This window comes from Geospiza fortis, unplaced genomic scaffold (genome assembly GCF_000277835.1).
Source record: "Geospiza fortis unplaced genomic scaffold, GeoFor_1.0 scaffold217, whole genome shotgun sequence".
In the NCBI taxonomy this organism is placed as follows: Eukaryota; Metazoa; Chordata; class Aves; order Passeriformes; family Thraupidae; genus Geospiza; species Geospiza fortis.
The window spans coordinates 2,344,935-2,354,352 of NW_005054392.1; the positions used below are offsets into that span (position 1 = coordinate 2,344,935).

At 39.1% G+C, this 9,418-nt stretch overlaps 1 long non-coding RNA gene across 1 annotated transcript; it reads right to left on the bottom strand.

Annotated features, from left to right (window-relative positions):
* Positions 1 to 4,106: 4,106 nt before the first annotated feature.
* LOC115948411 lies at positions 4,107 to 7,936 on the bottom strand. Its single transcript, XR_004082233.1, has 2 exons — positions 7,751 to 7,936; positions 4,107 to 4,735 (listed from the first exon to the last, which is right to left on the bottom strand). It is a non-coding gene; the product is annotated as an uncharacterized LOC115948411 (long non-coding RNA).
* Between the last annotated feature and the right edge of the window lie 1,482 nt (positions 7,937 to 9,418).

Consider the following 9,418-nt stretch of genomic DNA (forward strand, 5'->3'; position numbering starts at 1 on the left):
CCCATGCTGGGAATTTGTAGGTGTTGTCTCCTGTCTACCTTTATATGACCTCAGTGAAGAAAGAAAATTCAAAATGTCATTGTCAACACCAAACTCATAAAGAAACCTACTACAGAACAGCCAGCCCACCAGTGAAGCTTGGTTCAGATTAAATGGAATCATTTTATACAGATCTGTCTATTGGAAAACGTTGCCAGGTGCTGTAAAATGGTGTCACAATACTTCTAATTCTGAGCTTAGGAAGAAGAGTTTCACCATTTTGCACACAGATTTGTGGAGGATGTCTACTGAGGCTTCTCCCTAATTCCTGTTTATGCAGATAAATCATGTGCTTTTCTGGGACTCTGATCCTTAATTCCTCCTAGAAATTACTTGTATTGAGTAGGACTAAGTGTGCAAGAACTTAAGGTATAGCAGGTTTGATAATCAGAAATTTAAGTGGGATGGGTGAAACAATTTTTTGTGTCTTGCTTCACTTTCCTTCCCTCTAAACAGAATCCAGGTCTATCCAAGCTTGTATGTTCATATTCCTCTTCAAAGGAAATGCAGAGTGAGACAGACACAAGTCTCTTCTCTACAGAATTTCTAACCTTGTGAAATATTGAATCCCCAAGAGACTGCTCTGATGACTGTGTCTTTATGCCATACCATTGACAATGGTATGGCATAAAGAAGTACACATTTAGAAATGTTTTGGAAAGCATTCCTTTTGACTCCCTGTTCCTTTTTTTCTTTCTAGATTCATTTTATCATGTTTGTATTTTGTTCCTAATGCAATATTTCTTCTCCATATTTTCCACAATGACCCATCCTACTCTGGAAGACCACAAAACAAAGAGAAATTGGTAAAGGAAGGCCTGAATTTTTCATGTAACTTTTAAAAGAATTTCAGTCCTTTGTTTCAATGCTGCTGAAAGCCCAGGATTAAAAAAAAAAAAAAAAAAAGGAAAAATAAATAGTCTAAGAGGACAAAACCTCCTTCCCTTTTACACAGGGGAGCCAACATGATGTGGCTAGCCATAGTGATACCACACTGCTGTAATTATCTGGGTGGAGGCTAAATAAAAGTACAGAAGCGATTTCAAAATCAGGTATACCCCAAGAGAGGTTGTGCGGGCATGAAATCAGAGAATTAACTCGCAATATTCAGAACCCATTTTTACCCTAAAATGCATGGGGAGGCCACTTCTGATGCAGCCAGTCTAGCAAAGCCAGGAGTCAGGAGTCATGTCTGGAGAGCCTGGGGCCACAGGCTGGGATTTGTGGTCTGTCTCTTGGTTCTGTGTCACAGAGTTACCTTTGCCCAAGCGAGCCTGGTGATTTTCATTCTCCTGCAGGTATATTGAATATTATCAGTTTAAGCATGCTTTTATGGTTAATAAGTACTCTTCATGCTGGTGGTAAGGGCCCCCCAGGGCCTAACAAAGATCATTCTTTGTTTTAAAAGAATCTCATAAAGGTGGGTTGGTCATTCTGATCACATAGACAGATGTGTGCTGTCCAAGCTCTGCCTACCCCCTGCAGCCCACAGCATGCACTTGAGGAGTCCAATAATCTGAAGCTCACTAATCATCAGGGTGTCACTTCAGGTCACACTGCTGCGGGCTGAGCCCGGCGTCCCCACGCTGGATGCACAGCAGAGCCCCTGCATGCCCTGAAGTACAACAGAGCTGCTCTGCACAGGGCAGCCAGAAAGCTGACCCTGAAAGACTCTGTGCATTTTGGGGCAGCTGTGAGGGAAGCTCCACAACTCCAAGGACGACATAACATCCTTTACCCCTATTTATTTTGTCCCCCTTACCTGAAAGGTTCAAACTGGCTGCTCCATTTAGAAGTTTTTGCTGTCATTTTTAACTTGTGCTGTTTAGAAAAGTGTTAAGTTTTCAAAGTAAAACTCACCAGGGTTCTGGAAATCAGATGCAAAGTGTTTAGGCATCAAATAGCCCAGAGACCTCTAGATAACTGGAGCACAACAGTGCATTTTTTCCCATCTTGCTATAATTCCACTGAGTCTCTGCTCTGAGACTCCTTTGTTTCACCTTTCCAGTCTTTGCAGTTAAAAACTTCCCAGTGTCAAAACAGCTGAATTCCTCCATCATCTCTTCCAGCTCTTCACTGCCTAAATCTTCCCCACTGAGATAATTGATTCACCAGCTACAATAATCTTCTGTTAGCTTTTTGCTTATAAGTATCCAGGTTCATCTTTGTCTGCCTGACAAACCCGGTGCTTCTCATGCCTGTAAGAATACATCTTTCCTCTTAGATCTAAACTACTCAGGAACACTCTTCCCTTTTCCCTGCTCTTCAATCCAGCTTTGCCCAGCCACAGAAAACTGACCCTTTCTCTTTGCTCTCCATTTCATTACCTCTTGTTTTCAGAGTCCTAGGCAGATTTCTATAGCCAGCAGTTGTTTCTCTACTATTCTTGCCAGCAGCTCTCTTATTAATTTTCCTCTTCCAGCAATCTTCACAAGGATTAATTTGTGCATGGCCAGTGACAAATGGACACTGGTGTTTCAAAAAAATCTCAGAAAATACTTCACTGAAGTAACTCTTTCAGTCATTCTGCTTAGTTTTGAATGGCTGCTTTTGAGCTGTGTACAAGAGAATCTTTTTATTATTTCTTTTAATATTTTGTAAGGAATTGTAATGTAGCTTGGAAAGTGATGACACTAAATCCTTTTGTAATGCACCAAGGCCACTGCAAGGAATGCTCTTCTCATTGTTAGGCAGGCACGTGGGTTGAACTCAACAAGGAATTTAGCTAAAAAAGCTCACTGCTGACACATCTGCTTTATCCATCTATTGTGGAGGGAAGAACAGGCAGGAGAAGTTGGGAAGACAAATTATAAAAAAACCCCAACACCTCAAATTTTTACTTTAAATTATCTGTGTTGATGTGAATGTAGAAGATTAGCTGACTCTCTGGAATTACAACACCAAAATGACAGTGATATATGAGATGAAAAATGCTCCCTAATACACATAGACACTCTATTCCTTCTTCTGCTGTGGTGCTGTGTGCAACAGAGATGCATCCAAGATTTGGCTTCCAAAGCTGAGACAGAAGGTACTTTATTTTTTATTCTTTCACTGCTTGATTCATAGGCAGGCAATGGAGTATTTTCTCCAACCTGGAGCTTATTTGAAAACAGACAGCTATTTTTTTGCATTACATGTCACTTCAGAAGTCTAAAAATATCTCTTTCAAATGTAGCACTCTTAAACATAAACCATTCCATTTAAAAGCAACAATAAAGAAGTTTTAAATCCACTTTCTTAAAAAACACTAGAAATGCAGTGTTAAAAATAGATTTTTTTTTCCTGACTTGACGACAAAATACATCTTAAAAGCAAACCAGAGTAAATTATTTTGACTTACATTTACAGCAAGGAAATGAGAAATATTTGCCATGTGCCATCTTACTTCTGAGAGTACTCACGGGTTTTGTTCAATTCACACTTTATATATGAGGCTCTTTGTAGGATGCTGTTGACAAGAACAGTGATTTGTTCCAATGAGAGCTCATGTTATGGGAAATATACAGTGTAAAGTGAGTAGACAAGGATGTCAGTTGAAGCTCTTCAGACCTGTAATCCTTGATATTCCAATTCACTACATTTTGGCATCTAGAAATCTGATTAAAGCTCTTGCTGATCAAATCTCCCAGTATCTTTCCCTTAAGAATTTCCACTGCAAGAGAGGCTTTATAAGGCAAGGTTTTAGGAAGCTCATGAAAATTTGCTCCCAAGCCTGTTGAAGCCAGGTGGGTTTGCACAGGTTTTTGATCAGCCTATCCACTGGGTAGAAGGGATGTTTCATTAATGGATGATTTTATGGTTGGTCAGGACCTTGACCTGACTACTTAATCTCATAGTGCTAGATCACATGCCCATGTTGGTTCCTCCACCAAATGGCTGGGCCAAATAGAAGAGAAGAAATAGGGAGAAGAAAATCAGTTACTTATGCAAATCCTTAAGCAACTTTGCATCGAAAGCTAATTTGGGATTGTGCTGGTTTCGGCTGGGGTAGAGTTAACTTTCTTCACAGTGGTGAGTAAGGAGCTGTGTTTTGAATTTGTGCTGAATTAAAGAGGGTTGAAGAGGGTTTTTTATTTTTTTTTTTTTTTTTTTTTTTTTTTTTTTTTTTTTTTTTTTAAATTTTTTTTTATTGCTGAGCAGGGCTTACACAGAGCCAAGGCCTTTTCTGCTTTTCGTACTGCCATGCTGGCAAGGGGGTGGGGGGTGCACAGGAGGCCAGGAGGAGACACAGCTGGGACAGGTGACCCAAACTGACCAAAGGGATATTCCAGACCATGTGGAATGCTCAGTATAGAAAGTAGGGGCAAGAAGGAGAAAGGAGGGACATTTGAAATTATAGTGCTTGTCTTCCCAAGTCACTGTTACGCGTGATGCAGCCCTGCTCTTCTGGAGATGGATGAATACCTGCCTGCAGGAAGCAGGGAATTAATGCCTTGTTTTGCTTTGCTTGTTTGCGTGGCTTTTGCTTTCTTCATTAAATTGTCTTTATCTGATCCCATAGGTTCTCCAGCTTTTGCTCTTCTGATTCTCTCCCCAGTGCAGGAGTGATCCAGGTGAAGGAGTGGTAAAGTGGCTGCATGACTCTTGGAGTGTCAAGAGGCAGCAAGACAGCAGTGAGAGCTGGACATCATTGAAGCATCATCTCTGTGAGCAGAAGCTCCACTTCTTGGCTGAAGCTCAAGGTGCTGAAAATCTGGGAGAGAAAAAAGGCTCGCCTCAACACACCAGCCCATAAATGTTTTATAAACAGGATGATATGTACCTTATTCTTCTAAGTGTTTATGTAGCCTTTGATATTCACTTACTTTCTTTTATCTGTTTGTGGGAAGAATTTACAATGATTTACACATTTTCAGAACACATAGTCTCATTTGATCTCATCTAATGTAACTTTGTGAATTGCCTATACTCTTCTCACTCAATTGTATATTTTCCTTTTGAAGCCTATTTCAATTTTTACTTGTTCTATTAAAAACCATTTTGAAATAAAGACTTTAATGAAACAAAAATTTAATCAAAGATAACACACCTTTTGCTTAACACTTTTTTTCCTGCAGAACTCTTTTTGTGACAATTCTGGGAGAGAAAATACTATTTTCACTGTTTCATTTTAATGTTTCTTTTGTCTTATTGTGGCAAACCCTATCTTTCAGAATACATTAACACAATTTTCTCTAAGAAACAAAAGACTAAGTAAAAATACGAATATTGATGCTTTGTCATTTTTCACTTGACTTTTCTCAGTGGAAGAAGTGTTAGGGGCAAAGACAGTATGTTTCATCACATATTTTGTACCACAAGCACAGTAATATTTTACAAGGTATCCCTCAGAGTAATAGGGAAACTGAGCACCAGCTCTACTCCCACAGAACAATGTGGTAAAACTTCCTTTGGAATTCATTGACATGTACGACACATGCAAAAGTCTACTTCAATTTTAGAAAAAAAAAAGCATTTGTTTGTTTGTTTTTATTTGTTCAGACCTGGGACTGTGAAGTTATACATCCAGAGACTGTTCATTAATAAAATCCAGCCATCTGATCTTGTCTGATAGATCTTCTAAAAATTGCTAAGCTACTTTCATATGCAAAGGGAATCTGAGGTGCTCTTATAATGTTCCTACAAACAATGATGCCATTTCAGCTAATGATTGTTCACAAGGTAATAAAAAGGCTGGATAGGACTGGATATTTAGATACTCTAGAAACAATATTTTTTTAGTTGTTTGGGCCTTTTTGTATCAAATGGTTAATAATACTTGGAGCAATAGAGAGAAACAGCAGCCCTAAAAATCATTCTTGATCACAGTTGAAAAAAACCCCAGGTCATATATCACCAGCTTTGTTTTTTACCTTTTCAAATCTTTACCCTTGGAAGAGTATCTTTTTCTGACTCCTTGAGTCTTATCTATAGGAAATGTTAATTCATTTGCACTTACATAGACTCTCCTTTCAGTGAAATCACTGGGGAGCTGTTTGTCCTGTTGCAATTACTGTCATTCCTACTGGTTTTCAGGTTTCAGTAGCATGGTCACAGAGCTGAGAGTAAAACCATGGGCTCCATTTTTGAAGTCCTGCAGGCTGTGCAGTTTTGCCTGATAGAATGACTATAGCATGGACATCAGCTTGATACGTAACCTTGAAATCATCTCCAATCTCAGTTTGCACAGGGATGCATGGAATATATTTCAGCTCCTCCAGGAAAACAGGCTGTACCCACAGCAGTGCAGCCTGTTTACCTGCTGGCCACACAGATCTAAATTAGAGCACTGATTCTCTCTGCAGTGGGGTTTAGTTCAATATGTATCTCTTGTACAGTACAGAAACAAGAACAATAGCATGTGATGATCTGGTGATGATCATCATCATTGTTAATGCCTTTAATCATAACTAAATTGTTCCAAAATCAAATGCAATATGATCCAATATGCATCCCTGGTTAAGCTGTGCTCATTACAGGGCCATTTTAAGAGCATTCAGATGAGTATCATTTCAATGCTTTATTTTTTTCCCCCCCTAAAGTTTAATATCTAAGTAAGTTTTGGAACAGACTTATTTCCCCATCCTGTCCTTTGTCCTGCAAGCATTGTTTGGTAAAGGCTCACATGTCTTCAGACTGGACAGTCTATTTCTGACCCACAAACAGGTGGTTTGACAACCTCTAAACACTTATAAATCCTCATTAAAGCACTGTGAAAGGCATGTGTGAGCAATAATGCAACCTTTGCCAGTTTTTAGGCAGCTCTCATTCCTTTAAATGATTTCTTAAGTGAAGATTTAATTTTGAAATTCACCTTCAGTGTGTGTCATGTAGTCAACCTGGTGAATAGCTTATAAATAAAAAACAATCATTATCATATTTATGGTTACGTGGTCTGACCAAAACTACTTGGAACTAATGTAATTTTTTTTGGCCTTTAATTGCTTTTATTAAGCAAACAATGATGAGTGCGTTCACAGTATGAGTATACTATGAATTTCATTCCCTCATTGAAATTAACTTTGCAGAATTATCATCAGGTTTAATACATGTGAGTTTTAAAAATATGTGTTTTCTAAACACAGGAAGGGGATTTGGGACAGGGTCAGGAGGAACCATAACAGCTTCTTCCAAACTACAACATCTTTGGTGAACTCAGAAACGAATCGTTTCTGCCCACACCCAGTTCATCTTGTAGCAAGGCAACAGCAGAATCAGATCAGACAGTGACCGTCCAAAGAAAATCCCCTATGTCTTCTTGTCTACCTGAGATGACTTCTATATAAAGATGTACTTTATTCAGAATAACAAACGTCATAGATTTCATGATATTTTGTCACAACAATAATCAATAATAGTAATAATATTTGAAATTGTGTCTTGATTGACTTGATTTGTACTGACATATCTTTTCAAATGAGGGCCTGCTTAATATTGCAGACTCTATCTGACTGGCAAGGTATGTAGGATTTGCCTAACTTTAAGCAGCGATTTAGATTTTTGAAATGGATCTTTTCTTCTTTACATTGAGTACAAAACAGTACAAATCCACTGAGATTGTTTCACTGAATTCCTTTCACCTTGGCCACGTTGAAGGCATATGTATAGACTTCTTTAGTTTAGCTCCTAAGAAAGATGTAGAGACAGAGATTTGTTGATCAAATATAGATTCAGGCATTATAAAAAATGATGATGGGGCCTTTTTATGGAAAAACTGCAGTTTTCTTACCTTAAAATATTCATCTTGGAACAGTTGCTAAGAAAAACCGAAGTCATGGATAGAAATTATGTTTCTTCCTCCTCCATGCTGCAGCTACAGTCCTAAACGGCTTCAGGTGAGAAGCAGATGCTGACAATACTCCATAGATGTGTGCAGGAAAGTACCATGTAAGCACACAGCAAACCTAGAAAATCAGGGGAAAGAGAGGAGAAGAATGACCCATCTCACCATTCTCCTCTCTGCTTTAGTGCTATGTTTTGTAGCTACTAAATGAAAGCAACTGGAGGATTGTTAACAGGCACGCAGCTGTAACCCCCACAGAGCTTTAAAACATGCAGCATCAGAGCAACTTAACTTTATTTTGGGAGGTTATGGGATAAGTCAGAACCTGATCTCCATTACAGTTAGATTCCAGAGATATGATTTATTTCAGTGAGGGCTCAGAGTGGCCATATTATTGGAAGTGGGTGAAAATCCACCTGGATTTGGCGCTTCAGACATGCCTAATTAGAATTCTTTAAAAGCTGTAATGATTTTTAGAGGACTACTCAAGAGACATTAATAGTGTCTTGATTCTGTAATATATTTGTTCCTGGAAATAGCATATGAGTTCATCTTTACATGTTCTATATGCCTCTCAATTTCAGAAGGAAAATTAAGAAAATTCAAAGAAAAAAAACCAGAAAAAACTGCATTAAGTTGCTGAATTTCTTCTTTGGAAAATGATAAGAAAGAACTTACAGATATTCATAGTGAGGAATCATTGGTAGCAAAAGGTCTGTCTTGCCAGACTGGAATGTGTTAGTTTAGTTCAGGTTTATTTCTGCCCTGGATCTTCTATGTAGTTGCAGGTTTTATTTCTGCCCTGGACCTTCTAAGCAATTGACTGTCTCAAGCCAAGACATCAGGATCCAAGTCCATCTCACTTGAATTTGTTGTCTAGAATGGTGTTGTGGTTTAAGCCCAATCAGCAACCAAGCCCCGCACAGCTGCTCACTCACTCCTCCACAGCTGGACTGGGAGAGAATCAGAAGGGTAAAAGCTGAAGAACCTATGGGATCAGATAAAGCAGAAGAAAGCATGAAGAAAGCAAAAGCCCTGCAAACAAGCAGAGCAAAATAAGGCATTAATTCCCTGCTTCCCATGGGCAGGCAGGTGTCCAGCCATCTCCAGGAGGGCAGGGCTGCATCACACGTAACTTGGGAAGACAAACACTATAATTTCAAATGTCCCTCCTTTCTCCTTTTTGCCCCACTTTCTATACCGAGCATTCCATATGGTCTGGAATATCCCTTTGGTCAGTCTGGGTCACTTGTCCCAGCTGTGTCTCCTCCCAACCTCTCATGCATTACTACGAAAAGCAGAAAAGGCTTTGGCCTTCTGTGTAAGCCCTGTTCATCAAAAAAAAAAGAGGAAACCAACAACATTTCTATGTTATCAACCCTCTAGTCAGCACAAATCCAAAACACAGCCCCCTGCTATGAAGAAAATTAAACCTACTCTGGCCAAAACCAGCACAAAAGGGAATTTCTTCCCCAAGTTAGTTATTGTACCTACTCATACATTCTGTCATTCTACAGCTAGAAGAAATTTCACTGCCCCTTCTAGATTCTGCGTGGACTGTATCTCATCTAGTGTATGCCTTTGATACTCTGTATAGGTGCTAATTTTCTCCCA